The sequence below is a fragment of the Eretmochelys imbricata genome, chromosome 28 (assembly GCF_965152235.1).
Source record: "Eretmochelys imbricata isolate rEreImb1 chromosome 28, rEreImb1.hap1, whole genome shotgun sequence".
NCBI lineage: Eukaryota > Metazoa > Chordata > Testudines > Cheloniidae > Eretmochelys > Eretmochelys imbricata.
In genome coordinates this window covers 3,413,007-3,433,271 of record NC_135599.1, presented here as the reverse complement: position 1 = coordinate 3,433,271, position 20,265 = coordinate 3,413,007, and the positions used below count along the sequence as shown (strand labels likewise).

The following is a 20,265-nucleotide window of genomic DNA, read 5'->3' as shown; positions in this document are numbered from 1 at the left end:
GATGCCACCATCTCCCTAGGTAACACATTCCAGTGTTTCACCACCCTCCTAGTGAAAAAGTTTTTCCTAATATCTAACCTAAACCTCCCCCACTGCAACTTGAGACCATTACTCCTTGTCCTGTCCTCTTCTACCACAGAGAATAGTCTAGAACCATCCTCTTTGGAACCACCTCTCAGGTAGTTGAAAGCAGCTATCAAATCCCCCCTCATTCTTCTCTTCTGCAGACTAAACAATCCCAGTTCCCTCAGCCTCTCCTCATAAGTCATGTGTTCCAGACACCTAATCGTTTTTGTTGCCCTTCACTGGACTCTCTCCAATTTATCCACATCCTTCTTGTAGTGTGGGGCCCAAAACTGGACACACTACTCCAGATGAGGCCTCACCAATGTGGAATAGAGGGGAACGATCACGTCCCTCGATCTGCTCGCTATGCCCCTACTTATACATCCCAAAATGCCATTGGCCTTCTTGGCAACAAGGGCACACTGTTGACTCATATCCAGCTTCTCGTCCACTGTCACCCCTAGGTCCTTTTCTGGAGAACTGCTGCCTAGCCATTCGGTCCCTAGTCTGTAGCGGTGCATTGGGTTCTTCCGTCCTAAGTGCAGGACCCTGCTCTTATCCTTGTTGAACCTCCTCAGATTTCTTTTGGCCCAATCCTCCAATTTGTCTAGGTCCCTCTGTATCCTATCCCTGACCTCCAGTGTATCTACCACTCCTCCTAGTTTAGTATCATCCGCAAATTTGCTGAGAGTGCAAACCACACCATCCTCCAGATCATTTATGAAGATATTGAACAAAACCGGCCCCAGGACCGACCCTTGGGGCACTCCACTTGATACCGCCTGCCAACTAGACATGGAGCCATTGATCACTACCCGTTGAGCCCGACAATCTAGCCAACTTTCTACCCACCTTATAGTGCATTTATCCAGCCCATACTTCTTTAACTTGCTCACAAGAATACTGTGGGAGACCGTGTCAAAGCTTTGCTAAAGTCAAGAAACAATACATCTACTGCTTTCCCTTCATCCACAGAACCAGTAATCTCATCATAGAAGGCGATTAGATTAGTCAGACATGACCTTCCCTTGGTGAATCCATGCTGACTGTTCCTGATCACTTTCCTCTCATGTAAGTGCTTCAGGATTGATTCCCTGAGGACCTGCTCCATGATTTTTCTGGGGACTGAGGTGAGGCTGACTGGCCTGTAGTTCCCAGGATCCTCCTTCTTCCCTTTTTTAAAGATTGGCGCTACATTAGCCTTTTTCCAGTCCTCCGGGACTTCCCCCGTTCGCCACGAGTTTTCAAAGATAATGGCCAATGGCTCTGCAATCACAGCCGCCAATTCCTTTAGCACTCTCGGATGCAACGCATCCGGCCCCATGGACTTGTGCACGTCCAGCTTTTCTAAATAGTCCCTAACCACCTCTTTCTCCACAGAGGGCTGGCCACCTCCTCCCCATGCTGTGATGCCCAGCGCAGCAGTCTGGGAGCTGACCTTGTTCGTGAAGACAGAGGCAAAAAAAACATTGAGTACATTAGCTTTTTCCACATCCTCTGTCACTAGGTTGCCTCCCTCATTCAGTAAGGGGCCCACACTTTCCTTGGCTTTCTTCTTGTTGCCAACATACCTGAAGAAACCCTTCTTGGTACTCTTAACATCTCTTGCTAGCTCCAGCTCCAGGTGGGATTTGGCCCTCCTGATTTCATTCCTACATCCCCGAGCAATCTTTTTATACTCTTCCCTGGTCATTTGTCCAATCTTCCACTTCTTGTAAGCTTCTTTTCTATGTTTAAGATCCGCAAGGTTTTCACTGTTGAGCCAAGCTGGTCGCCTGCCATATTTACTATTCTTTTGACACATCAGGATGGTTTGTCCCTGTAACCTCAATAGGGATTCCTTGAAAGACAGCCAGCTCTCCTGGACTCCTTTCCCCCTCATGTTATTCCCCCAGGGGATCCTACCCATCAATTCCCTGAGGGTGTTGAAGTCTGCTTTCCTGAAGTCCAGGGTCCGTATTCTGCTGCTTACCTTTCTTCCCTGTGTCAGGATCCTGAACTCAACCAACTCATGGTCTCTGCCTCCCAGATTCCCATCCACTTTTGCTTCCCCTATTAATTCTTCCCGGTTTGTGAGCAGCAGGTCAAGAAAAGCTCCCCCCGTAGTTGGCTCCTCTAGCACTTTCACCAGGAAATTGTCCCCTACGCTTTCCAAAAACTTCCTGGATTGTCTGTGCACCGCTGTATTGCTCTCCCAACAGATATCAGGGTGATTGAAGTCTCCCATGAGAACCAGGGCCTGTGATCTAGTAACTTGCGTTAGTTGCCAAAAGAAAGCCTCGTCCACCTCATCCTCCTGGTCCGGTGGTCTGTAGCAGACTCCCACCATGACATCACCCTTGTTGCTCACACTTCTAAACTTAATCCAGAGACACTCAGGTTTTTCTGCAGTTTCGTACCGGAGCTCTGAGCAGTCATACTGCTCCCTTACATACAGTGCAACTCCCCGACCTTTTCTGCCCTGCCTGTCCTTCCTGAACAGTTTATAACCATCCATGACAGTACTCCAGTCATGTGAGTTATCCCACCAAGTCTCTGTTATTCCAATCATGTCATAATTCCTTGACATCACCAGGACCTCCAGTTCTCCCTGCTTGTTTCCAAGGCTTTGTGCATTTGTATATAGGCACTTGAGATAACCTGCTGATCGCCCCTCATTCTCAGTATGAGGTAGGAGCCCTCCCCTCACAGACGTTCCTGCCTGTGCTTCCTCCCGGTATCCCACTTTTCCACTTACCTCAGGGCTTTGGTCTCCTTCCCCCGGTGAACCTAGTTTAAAGCCCTCCTCACTAGGTTAGCCAGCCTGCTCGCAAAGATGCTCTTCCCTCTCTTTGTTAGGTGGAGCCCATCTCTGCCCAGCACTCCTCCTTCATGGAACACCATCCCATGGTCAAAGAATCCAAAGCCTTCTCTCCGACACCACCTGCGTAGCCATTCGTTGACTTCCACGATTCGACGGTCCCTACCCCGGCCTTTTCCTTCCATGGGGAGGATGGACGAGAGCACTACTTGCGCCTCAAACTCCTTTATCCTTCTTCCCAGAGCCACGTAGTCCACAGTGATCCGCTCAAGGTCATTCTTGGAGTATCATGGGTGCCCACGTGGAGAAGCAGGAAGGGGTAGCGATCCAAGGGCTTGATGAGTCTCGGCAGTCTCTCCGTCACATCACGAATCTTAGCCCCTGGCAAGCAGCAGACTTCTCTGTTTTCCCGGTCAGGGCGGCAGACAGATGACTCAGTCTCCCTGAGGAGAGAGTCCCCGACCACCACCATCCGCCTCCTTCTCTTGGGAGTGGTGGTCGTGGACCCCCCAACTCTTTGCCAGAGGATGTTGTGAAGGCCAAGACTGTAACAGGGTTCAAAAAAGAACAAGATAAGTGCATGGAGGATAGGTCCATCAATAGCTATTAGCCAGGATGGGCAGGGATGGTGTCCCTAGCCTCTGTTAGCCAGAAACTGGGAATGGGAAACGGGATGGATCACTTGGTGATTATCTGTTCTGTTCATTCCCTCTGGGGCATCTGGCTTTGGCCACTGTCGGAAGACAGGACACTGGGCTAGATGGACCTTTGGTCTGACCCAGTATGGCCGTTCTTATGTTCCTATGTAACATTGATAATGGGTGGGTATGGGGGAGTGTCTGCGTGGTTAAGGGGAGAAAGAATGGAGAACTAACGCTGGGGCCCAGAGAGATTCCCCCACAGACTGGAGACATCCCCTGCTTCCCACCATCACCTAGCTGTGGGAAGAACAACTTGGAATTGCTTGGAGAAGACACCTTTAAAAACACAAGTGTAGCATGCTTATTACATTTTAGTAAGATCAAAACTTCCTGAAACCCAGTGTCACAATCACTGAAATGAGCTTGTCCTGATATTTTACTGGCTGCAGGCACAAAGGAAGAAAAATTACCTTTCCGGTTCAGAGTCAATGCACACACAAGAATCAAAGGGCTTTTTATTCCTTAGGTTCTGCCACCATAAGCTGCTTCCATTTCATTTCAATCCTTTCCCAAGATTTCTCATTGTGCAAAGCAACATTACGCCCTTGTGAGAGACCAGACCAGAGGCTGCATTCATTTAACCTACCAAAAAAAAAAAAAACAAGCAGAAACATAGATTAGGACCTATGTACTCTCCAGGTTCCTCCAGCCCAACCTTCTGCTGATGCACCTCAACCCACAGCCACGCAGGGTTTGAAGCTTGCATTGCTTAAATTCCATGACACTGAGGGATTTCAGCTCCCCTTTGTCCAGAGAAAACCTTCACCCCACTCCCAACCAGGTTCTTGTCCATGGGATCACTGTTGGGGTCTGGGTCCCTGTTTGTCTATTCTCTCTATCTAGGACAAGCCAGGGTGCCTCTATATAAATCCATGGTATGCCCACATCTTGAATACTGCGTGCAGATGTGGTCACCCCATCTGAAAAAAGGTATATTGTAATTGGAAAAGGTTCAGAAAAGGGCAACAAAAATTATTAGGGGTATGGAACAGCTTCCATACGAGGAGTGATTAATAAGACTGGGACTTTTCAGCTTGGAAAAGAGATGATAGAGGTCTATAAAACAATGACTGGGTTGGAGAAAGTAAATAAGGAAGTGTTGTTTACTCCTCTTGACACAAGAACTAGGGGTCACCAAATGAAAGGAAGAGGCAGCAGGTTTAAACCAAACAAAAGGAAACATTTTTTCACATAACACTCAGTCAACCTGTGACACCCTGGGGCACCTGGGATTGGCCACTGTGAGAAGACAGGATACTGGGCTAGATGGACCTTTGATCTGACCCAGTGTGGCCGTTCTTATGAACTGGGGTATATGAGAGTACCTCTGTGGAGCTACCCTTCTCCTTCCCCTTCTATGCTCTCACGTTTCATTGACTCCAGCCTTTTTTTCTGTTCATCATCAGCATCATGTAAACAAGCTGCCCTCGTCTCCTGTCCCCTAAAGGGACAGTGTCTCCTGTCTTGTGTAAATCACTGATCTCTCTCAGCACTGACTATCCCTCCGTGTCCTTGCCCCTCAGTCTGTGCTGATGGGACCCTTCCCTCCAATCCTGGAGGATTCTCCCTTCTCCTTCCTCATCAAGCAGTCCAGTGGGTGGGAATCTTAAAAGCACCCAGCTGATTTAGGAGCAGAAACCCCCGCAGAGCTTCCATGCAATTGGCACTTTGCCCTCACTGCTCAGGATTGAAACTTGTGCAGGGAGACTGGTGGGCCACATCCCAGCTGGGCATGAGCAAGCAGCAGGGTAAAAGACAAACTTGGAGATGCTGGGGATTGAACCCAGGGCCTCATACATGCAAAGCATGTGCTCTACCGCTGAGCTACATCCCCAAACTGACCTTATTTGCTGGTTGTCACATTCAGAGCCTGCCTCTTTCCAATGCATCCAGTGGCTTACAAGCTTCATGGGAAGCCCCTTTCCCCCCGATCATGCTCTCGTGGAGGTTGCTGGTTCATAGGGGTCACTTTGCAGCAGGGCCAGATTCTATGTGTGGAGAAGAGAGAGTGCATGCCCTGGTCTCAGGGTGCAGAGTTACGATCGTCCCTCTCCCCTGCATTGGGGAGGGTGATGCTGCAATTACCTGCTGCAAGGTCATGGTGGAGGGGGGCTCTGTGAACAGCTCAATCCCTGACCCTGGTGGCAGACATGGTGTGGGGAGCTCCAGCTGTTTCTAGGACCTACTATTTCCACCTGCCTCTAAAGTTCAGCTTTCCCCAGCACATTCACTGCAGTGCAATTGGGTCACTGTTTCTATGGCTGACGGCAAAGAATCGCTCCCAGTTTCCCTTCTATCTGCAGCATGATTAGCCTGTGTCAGTGGTTAATGAGGTGGATCTAGTTGTAGATTGTTATTCATTCCCCACCTGGACAATTCAGATAGTTCCATTCCTACTCAAATCCCCAGCACCTCAGTGACCCCAGTAGCAAGGGTTGGGGTTTCCCTGAGGGCCTGAGATTTTCAGGGTCATTTTTCCCCTCAACCTTGAGTGAACTCAGCTTTTTTCCCCCATCCCAGACATTCCATGAAATAACTGTAGCAGCATAAAGAAAGAGGGGAAGGAACATCTCACGGCCAGGGCTGGATGTGCCCAGGGCCCCCTGCTTGTCCATTGTTTCCATGGAATTTGACACCCTGCTTTGCACAAGGGAAAGAAAGATCTTGGTGTTCCTGCGTCTGTGCAAAGAAAATTGTGCTTCTGAATGAAAAAGAGGTGGGAAATGGCCCCACGGTGAGACAATATCCTCAGGATTAAGAGCAAAGGACTTAGGCTGAGAGCTGATTTAACTCCACTCATCTGGGATTTAACAAATTCTCTTCCATGGAAACATTGGGAACTTGTGACATTGCTCCAGACTCTGGGGGTTCGGCCTCCTTTAACTCTTGGTAGAAACGTGACCTTGATTCCAAGAAAGAAGAGAGGAGACGCCTGAAGCTGACCCCAGGCCGAGGTCTCCTGGATGGTGGGAAACATCCTTTGCTGCTGCCAGGGGACAGGTGGCACCCGGTGACGTCCCAGGGCTGGGATGAAAGGGGAATGTTGCATAGACTTGACCATGCAGGCCCCATCCTGCTTCTCAGAGCTCACAGGAGAGAATCTAGAGAAGGGCGAGTCATTTCTCAGCTGCATTCAGAGGAAAAGCCAGTAGCTGTCCTGAACAGACACCCAGGTGAGCAACCACAGCAGTTCTGTGGAAAGCTCTGGTTGTCAGGGGATCCAGCTAGGAGAGTGAGCGCTGGGAGCTCTGCAGTTTTACAGTGGGGAGGAGGGCCAGACCAGTAGGACTGTGTAACGATGCTGGTTCTGGCGGGACCCAACCGCGAGTGCTAATTCAGGACAAATAGCTTCAAGCAGGGCAGTTACAGCCCAAGGCTGGGGTTTCTGGGTACACCAAGGCAAACAAAACCAGCCAGCCAGAGAAGACTTTGGTTTTACCCCACTGGCTAACCACAAGTCACACAAGTAATTCCCTTCGACACTCCAATTTCCCAGTAGCGCCTCATTATGGGGACAAACGGTCATGAAAACCAATACCCCAGTAAAAGAAAAAAAGGTTCTCTCGATCCTAAAGGGCCAGGCCCCAGACCCAGGTAAATATACAAATCAGATCTTACCCACAAATCACGCTGTTGCCAATCCATCAGAATCTAAAATCTAAAGGGTTATTCATAAAAGGAAAAAGATAGAGATGAGAGCTAGAATTGGTTAAATGGAATCAATGACATACAGTAATGGCAAAGTTCTTGGTTCAGGCTTGCAGCAGTGATAGAATAAACTCCAGGTTCAAATCCAGTGTCTGGAGAACATCCCCAGCTGGGATGGGTCTTTCAGTCCTTGGTTCAAAGCTTCAGTGCAGCAAAGTCCCCCCAGAGGTATGAAGCAGGATTGAAGACAAGATGGAGGAGCTGCAGCAGCTTTTTACAGTCTCTTGCCATGTGGTCTCTCTCTTTGTCCCAAAGACAAGCTGTCCATCCCATGGCCTGGAAAAACCTCAGAGTTCTGTCCATAGGCAGGTCCCTGCACACCTTGCTGAGTCCCAAGGCATGTCTGCCTTCTCTCACTGGGTCAGTTGTATCGCTGATGGTCCTTAATGGGCCATCAAGCAGGCTAGGCGGAGCTGACATCAACTTGTCTGGGGTGTCACCCAGAAGCAATAGCACAAGTTTGAAATACAGACAGTAGAGAGCCAATATTCATAACTTCAACTACAAAAATGATATCCACATCTAGACAACAAAACTATAACCAGCAAACCATCACCTTGTCTTCAATTTGACCCCCTTTAAATAAGATTTGGTGCCACTACAGGACCTTGGTTGTAACCATGTTCTATATGGTCCCAGTTCAAGTTAATAACATCACAGGCTGGCTCAGGAGTCACAGGTGGCTTTGTCAGTGGGGAGGCTGGAGGTCACATGTTGCGGGGGTGGGGAAGTAGGGACTACAGGATGTGGGCCTGGTTAAAATGAAACTGCACCAAAAACCTTCTGCTTTGCTCCAGCTAAGGGCCCTACTTTGGCCTCTCCCCCTGTCATAAAAATCTCCATCTCTACCCTGGCTCTCAGAAACCCCCCTCTCCCCCATGGGTATTTTCACGGTTTCTTCCTTTTTTCATGGTCTTGTACAAATATTTTTGCCATGGAAATGATCAAGTACATTTAAAATGAGAAAAACAATCAAACAACACATCTGTGTCTCCTTCACCGGGCATGGTATTGTGTCTGAATTTTTCTACTGAAAAGTCTTGGCAGGCAGAGTCACCCCTACATTTATTTCACTCAGGCCCAGGACTTGCACCCAGCAGTTCTCGGGGCTGTGGGACAGAAATGAGCTACACTGGCAGCAGCGAGGGTGGACGGGTGGGACTGAGCTGTCTGGGGAATATTTTAATCCCTATCTATTTTTCAGAGGATTAAATCAATGCAGCTTCCACTTCTCCTTCTCTCCCCAGGAAATAACGTTTCTGTGCAAAGTACCCAAACCTTTTAACAATAAGAAGTGAAATGAAATGGCCACATGATGGCATCAGAACCTAAGAAATGAGAAGCCATGTTCTTGTTCAATGTGCATTGAAGCTGAAATGGGAGAGGTTTTCTCTTTGACTCCTAGGCCCCCACTCTAATCCACTAGACACCCCTTTCCTCTCACAGTCAGGAATAGAACCCAGGAGTCATGACAACTAGCCCCCCTACTCTAGCCCTCTAGACCCTTCTCCCTGGGACAAAGGAGAAGCTCTGATGTCCCTGTGCTGTTCCCTCACCTCCCTCCTTGTACTGCACTTGAAACCCAATGGGGTTTCCTTAGGCAGTTTTGAATCTTGCTCCCAGGCCGGGTGTAATTTTAGGTGCAGTTTCAAATAGTGCAATTAACCAGCCAGAAGGGGCAGCAGGTATGAGTGTAGGAGGTATTGAAATAATTATAGCAAAGTACTTCAGAAAAACAGTTATTAATGAAGTATCAATAAAAAGTCAGCATAAAGAATGAGGAGTACTTGTGGCACCTTAGAGACTAACAAATTTATTTGGGCATAAGCTTTCATGGCATTTATTTGGGCATAAGCTTTCCACTTCATCAGATGCATGCAGTGGAAAATACAGTAGGAAGATACACACAGAGAGAGAACACAAAAAATAGGGGTTACCATACGAACTCTAACGAGTAATCAAGTAAGGTATTATCAGCAGGAGAAAAAAAAAAACTTTTGTAGTGATAATCAGGATGGCCCATTTCAAACAGTTGACAAGAGGGTGTAGGGGAAAAATTAGTATGGAGAAATATTTCAGAGTAACAGCCGTGTTTGTCTATATTCACAAAAAGAAAAGGAGTACTTGTGGCACCTTAGAGACTAACCGATTTATTTGAGCATAAGCTTTCGTGAGCTACAGCATCCCATAAAGTGAGCTGTAGCTCACGAAAGCTCATGCTCAAATAAACTGGTTAGTCTCTAAGGTGCCACAAGTACTCCTTTTCATGGAGAAATAGTTCTTAGTTTGTGTAATGACTTATCCACTCCCAGTCTTTATTCAAGCCTAATTTAATGGTGTCCAGTTTGCAAATTAATTCCAGTTCTGCAGTTTCTCTTTGGAGTCTGTTTTTGAAGTTTTCTGTTGAAGAATTACGACTTTTAGGTCTGTAATTGAGCGTCCAGGGTGGTTGAAGTGTTCTCCGACTGGTTTTTGAACGTTATAATTCTTGACATCTGATTTGTGTCGATTTATTCTTTTGCATAGAGACTGTCCAGTTTTACCAATGTACATGGCAGAGGGGCATTGCTTGCACGTGATGGCATATATCACATTGGTAGATGTGCAGGTGAATGAGCCTCTGATGACATGGCTAATGTGATTAGGTCCTATGATGGTGTCCCCTGAATAGATATCTGGACAGAGTTGGCACTGGGGTTAGTTGCAAGGATAGGTTCCTAGGTTAGTGTTTTTGTTGTGTGGTTGCTGATGAGTATTTGCTTCAGGTTGGGGAGTTGTCTGTAAGCGAGGACTGGCCTGTCTCCCAAGATCTGTCAGAGGGAGGGATCATCCTTCAGGGTAGGTTGTAGCTCCTTAATGGTGCTCTGGAGAGGTTTTAGTTGGGGGCTGAAGGTGACGGCTAGTGGCGTTTGTTACTTTTTTTGTTGGGCCTGTCCTGTAGTAGGTGACTTCTGGGTACTCATCTGCCTCTGTCAATCTGTTTCTTCACTTCAACAGGTGGATATTGTAGCTGTAAGAATGCTTGATAGAGATCTTGTAGGAGTTTGTCTCTGTCTGAGGGATTGGCGCAAATGCGGTTGTATCTTAGAACTTGGCTGTAGACAATGGATCATGTGGTGTGATCTGGATGGAAGCTGGAGGCATATAGGTAGGAATAGCGGTCAGTAGGTTTCTGGTATAGGGTGGTGTTTATGTGACCATCGCTTATTAGCACCGTAGTGTCCAGGAAGTGGATCTTTTGTGTGGACTGGTCCAGGCTGAGGTTAATGGTGGGATGGAAATTGTTGAAATTATGGTGGAATTCCTCAAGGGCTTCTTTTCCATGGGTCCAGATGATGAAGATGTCATCAATGTAGCGCAAGTAGACTACAGGCATTAGGGGGACGAGAGCTAAGGAAGAGTTGTTCTAAGTCAGCCATAAAAATGTTGGCATATTGTGGGGCCATGCGGGTACCCATAGCAGTGCCGCTGATTTGAAGGTATACATTGTCCCCAAATGTGAAATAGTTGCGGGTGAGGACAAAGTCACAAAGTTCAGCCACCAGGTTTCCCCTGACATTATTGGGGATACTGTTTCTGACGGCTTGTAGTCCATCTTTGTGTGGAATGTTGGCGTAGAGGGCTTCTACACCCATAGTGGCCAGGATGGTGTTTTCTGGAAGATCACCAATGGATTTTCTGGACGCTACTGTGCTAATAAGCGATGGTCACATAACCACCACCCTATACCGGAAACCTTCTAACTGCTATACTTACCTACATGCCTCCAGCTTCCATCCAGGACACACCACACGATCCATCGTCTACAGCCAAGCTCTGCGATACAACCACATTTGCGCCAATCCCTCAGACAGAGACAAACACCTACAAGATCTCTGTCAAGCATTCTTACAACTACAATACCCACCTGCGGAAGTGAAGAAACAGATTGATAGAGCCAGAAGAGTTCCCAGAAGTCACCTACTACAGAACAGGCCTAACAAAGAAAATAACAGAACGCCACTAGCCCTCACCTTCAGCCCCCAACTAAAACCTCTCTAGCGCATCATCAAAGATCTGCAACCTATCCTGAAAAATGATCCTGCACTCTCACAGATCTTGGGAGACAGACCAGTCCTCGCTTACAGACAGCCCCCCAACCTGAAGCAAATACTCTCCAGCAACCATACACCACACAACAAAAACACTAACCCAGGAACCTATCCTTGCAACAAAGCCCGATGCCAATTCTGTCCGCATATCTATTCAAGTGACACCATCATAGGACCTAATCACATTAGCCACCCTATCAGGGGCTCATTCACCTGCACATCTACCAATGTGATATATGCCATCATGTGCAAGCAATGCCCCTCTGCCATGTACATTGGTCAAACTGGACAGTCTCTATGCAAAAGAATAAATGGACACAAATCTGACATCAGGAATCATAACTTTCAAAAACCGGTAGGAGAACACTTCAACCTCTTTGGTCACTGAGTAATAGACTTAAAGGTGGCAATTTTGCAACAGAAAAGCTTCAAAAACTGACTCCAATGAGAAACTGCTGAGCTTGAATTAATGTACAAACTAGATACCATTAACTTGGGTTTGAATAGAGACTGGGAGTGGCTGGGTCATTACACATATTGAATCTATTTCCCCACGTTAAGTATCCTCACACCTTCTTGCCAGCTGTCTAAATGGGCCATCTTGATTATCACTACAAAAGTTTTTTTCTCCTGCTGATAATAGCTCATCTTAATTAATTAAGGTATGGCTACTTCCACCTTTTCATGTTATTTGTATGTATAGCTTCTTACCATATGTTCCATTCTATGCATCCGATGAAGTGAGCTGTAGCCCACAAAAGCTTATGCTCAAATAAATTTGTTAGCCTCTAAGGTGCCACAAGTCCTCCTGTTCTTTTTAATGGATTGTAGTTTCCTCAGGAAGTCAGTGGTGTCTCAGATAGCTGGGAGTGCTGGTAGCGTAGGGTTTGAGGAGGGAGTCTACATAGCCAGACAATCCTGCTGTCAGGGTGCCAATGCCTGAGATGATGGAGCGTCCAGGATTTCCAAGTTTATGGATCTTGGGTAGCAGATAGAATACCCCAGGGCAGGATTCTAGTGCAGATTTGTTCCTGTGCTTTTTCAGGGAGTTTCTTGAGCAGATGGTGTAGTTTCTTTTGGTAACCCTCAGTGGGATCAGAGGGTAAGGACCTGTAGAATGTGGTGTTGGAGAGCTGCCTAGCAGCCTCTCATTCATATTCCGGCCTATTCCGACCTATTGATGATGACGACTGCACCATTTAAACTTATGTTTGCCCTCAGAGAATGAAAAAAAATGTTTCTGTGACCAGAAGGGAGTCGAGTTCAATCCCTTGCCACCATCAATCTGCAAGCCAGGAGCCTGTTGCTTTGCGTTCCTGACGTTGTGTCGCCATCATGTGGCCATTCTGTCTCAGTCCCTTTAATTAAAAAAAAATGTTTTTCATAGAAACAATATTTTCCTCTTGGAGACACAGGGGTCGATTAATCTACGAAGTGAAGGTGATTCCAAGGCAGTTCTGGAGGAGAAGAGAACATTTTCAGCATCACAAAATTACTTTCTTGTGCCTCACACACACACACACACACACACACACACACACAGAAAGAAAATAAAACTATTAATTTGAGCTACAGACTCACTTCACAGCATGAAATAAACAATTTTCTGGTCAGTGAGTTGTGTTCATTTAAATAATAAGAAAAATATGTTCGGGGCAATGCATGAAAACCTCATGGCATTGAACAACCCACTTGATATAATTAATGTACTACATGATAGTTAAAGAAGTTAAGAAAGATGTGTTTATAAATTAACATGTTGTGCCATTTACACATGCACAAGACACAGAAGAAACGGAATTATTTGAGCCGCTAAAATGTCCACTTTCTCACAGCATTTTACTTCTCAAGGTTGTTTTAATTTGCTTATTTTTTTGGAACTAGAAATGGGGAAAGAGTACACTGAAGTGGAGTTACCACAGTGAGGGATTAGTCTCATTATTTGTCACTAACAGCTTTTGTTAACACAGAGTTAACTTTGACTGTGAATATCTCTTACCCTTCCAGAACATCGAGTTCAGTAAAACTCAAAACTCTGGAAAAATAGGGAATACAGAGCGACGGTACATGCCCAGATAATCTTAACTCTGCCCGTGAGAAGAGAATCCCTGATGGCATATGAGAACAAAGAAAGGTTTGGGGACAAATTACAGCTACTTCCCAAGAGTTTGTTTCTTCTGTAATTAATTGATCTCGGCCCGGTGTCTGGCCATGGAATTTACTATTTATTATTTGTATCCCAGCATATTTAAAGACAAAACTGCTTTACAAAGGCTCCTTTATTTGAGGTTATACAAACAGGCCACACACACACCTATTTCAAGGGGATGGAATTTTCCTGACCCACAGGGAACTTAAAATAACACGCTCAAGATCACGCATTCCTTAGGAGAAAATGAAGGGAGAAAAAAACAAAAACAAAAACCACCAAACTTTTGATGTTTCTACCCAAATGATCAATGAGACCAGAAAGTGAGACTAGAGAAATAAGACTGTGCAATTAACTATCCGGTACTACACTAACTCTGCAGTTACTTAGATGCAGACACAACCAGCTCTATGCTTGGTAACCTTAAAGAGACTCTGCTGCTGATCGTGAACGAGAAGCACATTCCCTTTAAACAGCTGCCATTTGAATGCATCGGAAAGTCACAAGGAACAGCGATCTGTGTTAAAGGAAGGTTGCCATTTATTAGAGCCCCAATTTCTATTGTGTGCACAAAGAGAGGATTGAATGTGTAACAGGTAGTTTGGTAAATCTTGGTTATTTTATTTTTGTCAGAGGTTCCTGTCCACCTCCAGTAGAGTTTTCAGTCCCAATGGCAACTTACTTACCAAATGTAACACAAACTAGTCCATTCCTCCCAAGGGGATGGGGTTCTTGTTCTTCTGCACATTTCAGAGTAACAGCCGTGTTAGTCTGTATTTGCAAAAAGAAAAGGAGTACTTGTGGCACCTTAGAGACTAACCAATTTATTTGAGCATGAGCTTTCGTGAGCATTGCATTGCATCATTGCATCTGATGAAGTGAGCTGTGGCTCACGAAAGCTCATGCTCAAATAAATTGGTTAGTCTCTAAGGTGCCACAAGTACTCCTTTTCCTTCTGCACATTGTAGCCCACGGAGACCAAGGACCTGCAAATGTGCCTTCATATTATACCTTTGTTTAATTGATGAAAACATAAAATAGACACTTCGAGGATTGGAACTGATTTCAGCAGAGGGACCTGTTTGCTAGGTTTTTATGCATTTGCACAGGAAAACATTGAGTGTTTCCATTCACTTCAGGTATCCCTATTCAGTGGAACTCCTGAACATAATGGAAATGGATATGCAATTATTTTTGTTAAAGGAACAGCTTTCTAAGGGGACACTTGGATTTGAACCAAGGACCACTTGTTCTCCAGTCAAACGTATACCCCCATGACATTTGTCTACGTGAGTCAGTGGTCTTAAGGGTCTTGAAGGACAGGCCCTGCCTCAGCAAACTCCTTTTCCATTTCCAGAACAGTGGTTTTAAAAATGGGGTTTGATTAAACTTTATATATATGTGTAGACCCCACAGCTTGCACACCCACTGACATAGCTACCACCTCTCAGGGAGGTGGATTAGCTACATGGATAGGACAGCTCTCTCCCATCCCCTTAGAGCATCTTCATTATTTATGAATAAGTAAGAAATCACCTACTGAATGGGCGGCTACCAATTTACCAAATATTGCTGTGTCTGCATTCAATATGGGTAACTAGTCAGCAAAGAAGACTGTTTTGAATAAGATGTACCTCAGTTAGGATGCAGTGTCACTGACCCCAGATTGTGACTGGTCCCAGCAGGGAATTTAATTTTAACAATTTGACACATTGTGAATTCACTACTGTTTGGTTATACTCTAAGGGGAATCCCAATTAGCTGTTTATTACTAATAAGGTTTGTCAACTTTCTCGCTTTGTTTTTTAAATGAGTTGTTAGGGTAGTTGCTATATAACTCTTCTAAGAAGTACAAAGAAATTCTGTAAGAAATGTTGCCTTCCTATTGTTTCTTGAAATTAGTTTATTCATTTTTATTTGTGTTTGATTAAAAAGTTTAGCAATGCCATGCACATTTTAAAAGGTGTACTGTTTCTTCAATAGGCAACCCCTTAATACCATGAATTATAGTTTCAGAGACAGTTTCTGCTGCACAGTGGTCAAAATAGTTAATGTTTTGTTATAATCTGAATCTAATCTATATCTATATCAGTTACTCTGTTCCAAATAGATACTCCAGATTCAGATAATCTTGAAATGAAACCCATAATTCCATTTCAATTTTGGAGTCTCCTAGTTTGAGAGATACCAGACTCTGGAATAGGCTTTTGCCCAGTCATTAGGTTCTATGCATGTTCCTGATAAGAAAGGTACAGTTGCCTTTACATAGTAATGAAATTTTAGCCTTTTGCCAGAGATAAACATTTAAAATCACAGGAACCGGAACTCACTTTGATGAATAATTTACAGTTTAAATAACTGTTAGATCTGGCCCAGGTAGCGATTTCTATAATGTCGCTATAGACAATTGCACACTCAATTGTCCGATGTGGTAGACTGAGGTGTAGTTGACAAGTCTTATTTATGAGGCTCTTTATCTTTTCTTCTTCCAACACTCAGGCATGTCACTGTGCACTGATGTCCTCTGATGTCTTTGGGTACACCATTAAACAGCTTAAGTTGGTTAACATAATAAAGCTTTTGCTTGTTTGTTTTACATTTCTTTTGTTTTCAAGAGCCAAAATTTAATACACAGGTTAACTTTCCTTTGTGTAATAGGTACCAAGTCTATTATAGCACAAACTATGCTTTTGTTCTGATTTTCCCAATTCTTTAGCATGAATGTACCTGTTTTACATGCTTCTGCAGTTGTTGTATAGACATTCATTTTCACTTAACGTGAGTGTTTGTAACCTTTGGGTGGGCTACAGCTCACTTCATTACCCTTCTCCAGTGCCAAAAAAACCAACCCCAACTCCCATAGAAGAGTAGCTGGAGACCCAGAGTTTAGTCTCTAAGGATTTTCATCAAGGATTGCACAGGGTCAACATCCCCACATTCAAGCCCCAAAAGGAACAAAAGAAATGAATTTAATTAAAAAACTTTATAAACTCTTATGATAAAGAAACAAATAATCTAATTTTTACAGCATGACATGGCTATTTTATAATCCACAGACATTACCTTCACAGTTATACATAAACATAAAGAAAACAAATTAAAATCTGAACAGTTCAGGCCCCACAGAAGTACAGTGAGAGGAAACTGAGAGTTCCCAAAAGCTTAGATTTGTGCACCTAAGTCTCAGAATCTTTGATCACCAAATCTGTACAGTCTGCCGAGTCTAAAACAACATCTTCCCTCCACTTGCTTATAGGAATCTTCAGCTGGAATCCATGCAGACTCTTCCTCTGCTAGCCAGTCAACAGACTGATTAACCAACTACTCAGTTAAGTGTATAGATTTCAAGAAAACCCTGTTACAAGAAAATACAAAACCGAGAATAGCAAAATGTAAAGGACTCTTTCCCCATTACTACATTTAACGAAATGTTGGTGACTCAGACTAGTTGAGACAATTTAACTAGAACTGTTTGGCTAAAATCAAAACAGCATACAATTAAAACAGAAGTTATTTTTCCCTCCCAATTTCCCCTGGCTATAATTAGCATTGTCCAGGCTTTCCTGTTCGAGGGCTAACAGTATCACTAACCTGCTGCAAAATGCTTCAGAATTAGGGACAGCAGCCTGCTTCCTGCAGCTGGGCTCAGCTTCACCCAACTCATAAAGGGCACTTGGCCTTCTGCAAAGCACTTGCCCTGACTGCTCGCCCTCATGGAGTCTGACCCCAGCAACAGGGAACCTATTGGAGCAGACCGAAAACTACCGCCCCCAATTCCAGAGGCTTCTGGATGTGGAGTCCTTAATCTGCCAGGCAAGCTACGTAGCTGCAGGAGAGAATGCAGGCAGAAGCCCAGCAGCAGAGTGGAGGCTTGTGATGGGTTGGATTACAGAAACCCCCTGGGAGCTGCCACTTGATGTGCCAAGCCTACTTTTGCCTTTTTCTGTCCTGCCCAGTCAGCTTAGGACTTCAGTGCCCTGCCTGGTTTGGGCCAGACCCACTAGCCTGCTGCAAACCCAGACCCAGGTCTGAACCACATCCCCAAACAGCTGTAGGCTTAACTGAAAGCAGCTTACAGAAGTGTGTCTGTCTTTAACACTCAAATGCCCAACTCCCAATGGGGTCCAATCCCAAAATAAATCCGTTTTACCCTGTATAAGGCTTATACAGGGTAAACGCATAAATTGTTTGCCCTCTATAACACCGATAGAGAGAGATGCACAGCTGTTCCCCCCCCCCCCAGTATTAATACATACTCTGGGTTAATTAATAAGTAAAAAGTTATTTTATTAAATACAGAAAGTAGGATTTAAGTGGTTCCAAGCAGTAACAGACAGAACAAAGTGAATTACCAAGCAAAATAAAACAAAACACACAAGCCTATGTCTAATGAAACCAAATACAGATAATCCTCACCAGTTCCAGTAAGCTCTCTTTTAAAGACTAGTCTTTTTGTATTTTGGGTCCAGCAATCACTCACACCCCCTGCAGTTACTGTTCTTTGTTCCAGGTTGTTTTTTTTTGTTTTGTGTTTTTTTTTTTCAGGTATCCTTGGGGGTGGAGAGGCTATTTCCTTAGCCAGTTGAAGACAAAATGAAGGGGTCTCCCACGGGCTTAAATAGACTTTCTCTTGTGCGTGGAGACTCCCCTCTTCTCTCCTATACAAAGTCCCACTACAAAATGGAGTTTTGGAGTCACCTGGGCAAGTCACATGTCCATGCATGACTGAGTTCCTTACCAGCCAAGCCACATTCCTGGGAAAGCCCAGATGTGGATTGGCGTCTCCAAGTTCATTGTTGGCTTAAGGGCTTCTTGATTGGGCATTTACTGAGAATAGTTTTTTCTCAGGAAGCTGATCAACTGCTTCACTAAAACCTACTCAGAATCAAACAAGTATGCAGCCAATACTCATAACTTTGAATACAAAAATGATACATGCATACAAATAGGATTAATAAATTCAGTAGATCATAACCTCTACAGAGATATGTTACACTGCATATGTAGCATAAAACATATTCCAGCTATGTCATATATACACATTCATAAGCATATTTCCATAATGCCTTATGGGGGGCACTGTCACAGAGCTGTCCTGTTTATTGCGCTCAGTGGAGCATCCATGATTACCTGCCCTGTGGGCAGGTGGCATATGTGCATATTCAGTGCAAGGAGCTCCTGGGCCTCAGAGACCACGTACAGGCTTCGCAGCCAAGGTGGTGGAACTGGAGAAGCTAATGGAGGCAGAGAGGTATGTTGATGAGGCTTTCCAGGACACTGTAGATTTGTCCCACCTCCAGTTAGACAGCCCCTGCGCTGTTAAGGAGGATGAAAGGATCAGGGAAGGAGAGGGAAACCCTTCCCATAGTTGGGACCTTCCTTTCGGATGATGTCGGGCAGTGATGAGCTGCCAAAATCTTAACAACTGGTTCCCTATAAAAAGTTCTGATTTAAGGGATGTGCCCCAGTATGTATTTTTTGTACCAGCAGGGTTACCATAGTCTGTATTTTCCTAGGAGGAACTTTTAAAATTTAAAAATTCCTCCCGGATGGCTATTTAAAGGCCAAAAAGCCTGACCTGTCCGGGAAAATACGGGTGTGTTAACCCTGCCTAAAGTTCTTTTTAGAAGATGGGCCTGAACTAGGATCGAGCTCCGTTTCACATGTGTGGGGCCCTGCCACTCCCTGGGAGTGTGCTAGGGTGACCAGATGTCCCAATTTTATAGGGACAGTCCCGATTTTGGGGTCTTTTTCTTATATAGGCTCCTATTACCCCCCACCCCCTGTCCTGATTTTTCACACTTGCTGTCTGGTCACCCTAGGGTGTGCACATGTGTGGGTCCCAGCTGCTCCCTGCCCCCCTCATTGAAGCAGGTGTGCAGGGTTACTGCCCTGGGAACTGCAGGGCACCAGTGGACGTGGGGCCAGCTGCAGACAGGGGCATGGGGCAGGGCTAGCTGGAGACAGGGGGTGTGGGGCTGGCTGGAGCAGGAAGGTGTGGGGTTGGCTGGAGGCAAGGGGGTGTGGGGCTGGCTGTGGACAGGGTAGGGGGTACGGGGGTGGCTGGAGGTAGGGGTGGCTGGAGGCAGGGCAGCAGTGCGGCAGAGGCTGGGTGTAGGCAGAGGGTGCGGGGGTGGCTGGAGGCAGGGCAGGGAGTGCAGAGGCTGGCTGCAGGCAGGGGGTGTGGGGATGGCTGGAGGAAGGGGCTGGCTGCAGGCAGGGGGTGTGGGGGTGGCTGGAGGCAGGGCAGGGGGTGCAGGGGCTGGCTGCGGGCAGGGGGTGCAGGGGTGGCTGGAGGCGGTGTAGGGGCTAGCTGTGGGTAGGGCAGGGGGTGCGGGGGTGGCTGGAGGCAGGGCAGGGGGTGCAGGGGCTGGCTGGGGGCAGGGGGTGCGGGGGTGGCTGGAAGAAGGGCAGGGGGTGCAGGGTTGGCTGCAGGCAGGGGGTGCAGGGGTGGCTGGAGGCAGGGGAAGGGGTGCAGCAGGGGGTGGCTTCGGGCAGGGTAGGGGTACGGGGGTGGCTGGAGGTAGGGGTGGCTGGAGGCAGGGCAGCGGTGTGGCAGAGGCTGGGTGCAGGCAGGGGGTTCGGGGGTGGCTGGAGGAAGGGCAGGGGGTGCGGGGGTGGCTGGAGGAAGGGCAGGGGGTGCAGCAGGGGGTGGCTGCGGGCAGGGTAGGGGGTACGGGGGTGGCTGGAGGTAGGGGTGGCTGGAGGCAGGGCAGCAGTGCAGCAGAGGCTGGGTGCAGGCAGGGGGTG

At 46.2% G+C, this 20,265-nt stretch overlaps 1 protein-coding gene and 1 non-coding gene across 2 annotated transcripts in view; both read right to left on the bottom strand.

The window, feature by feature from the left end:
- The window catches only part of LOC144258247 (uncharacterized), a 336,945-nt gene that overhangs the window by 61,760 nt on the left and 254,920 nt on the right, over positions 1–20,265 (bottom strand). The window lies entirely within an intron of this gene.
- Positions 5,330–5,401, bottom strand: TRNAA-UGC (transfer RNA alanine (anticodon UGC)). Its single transcript has one exon. It is a non-coding gene; the product is annotated as a tRNA-Ala (tRNA).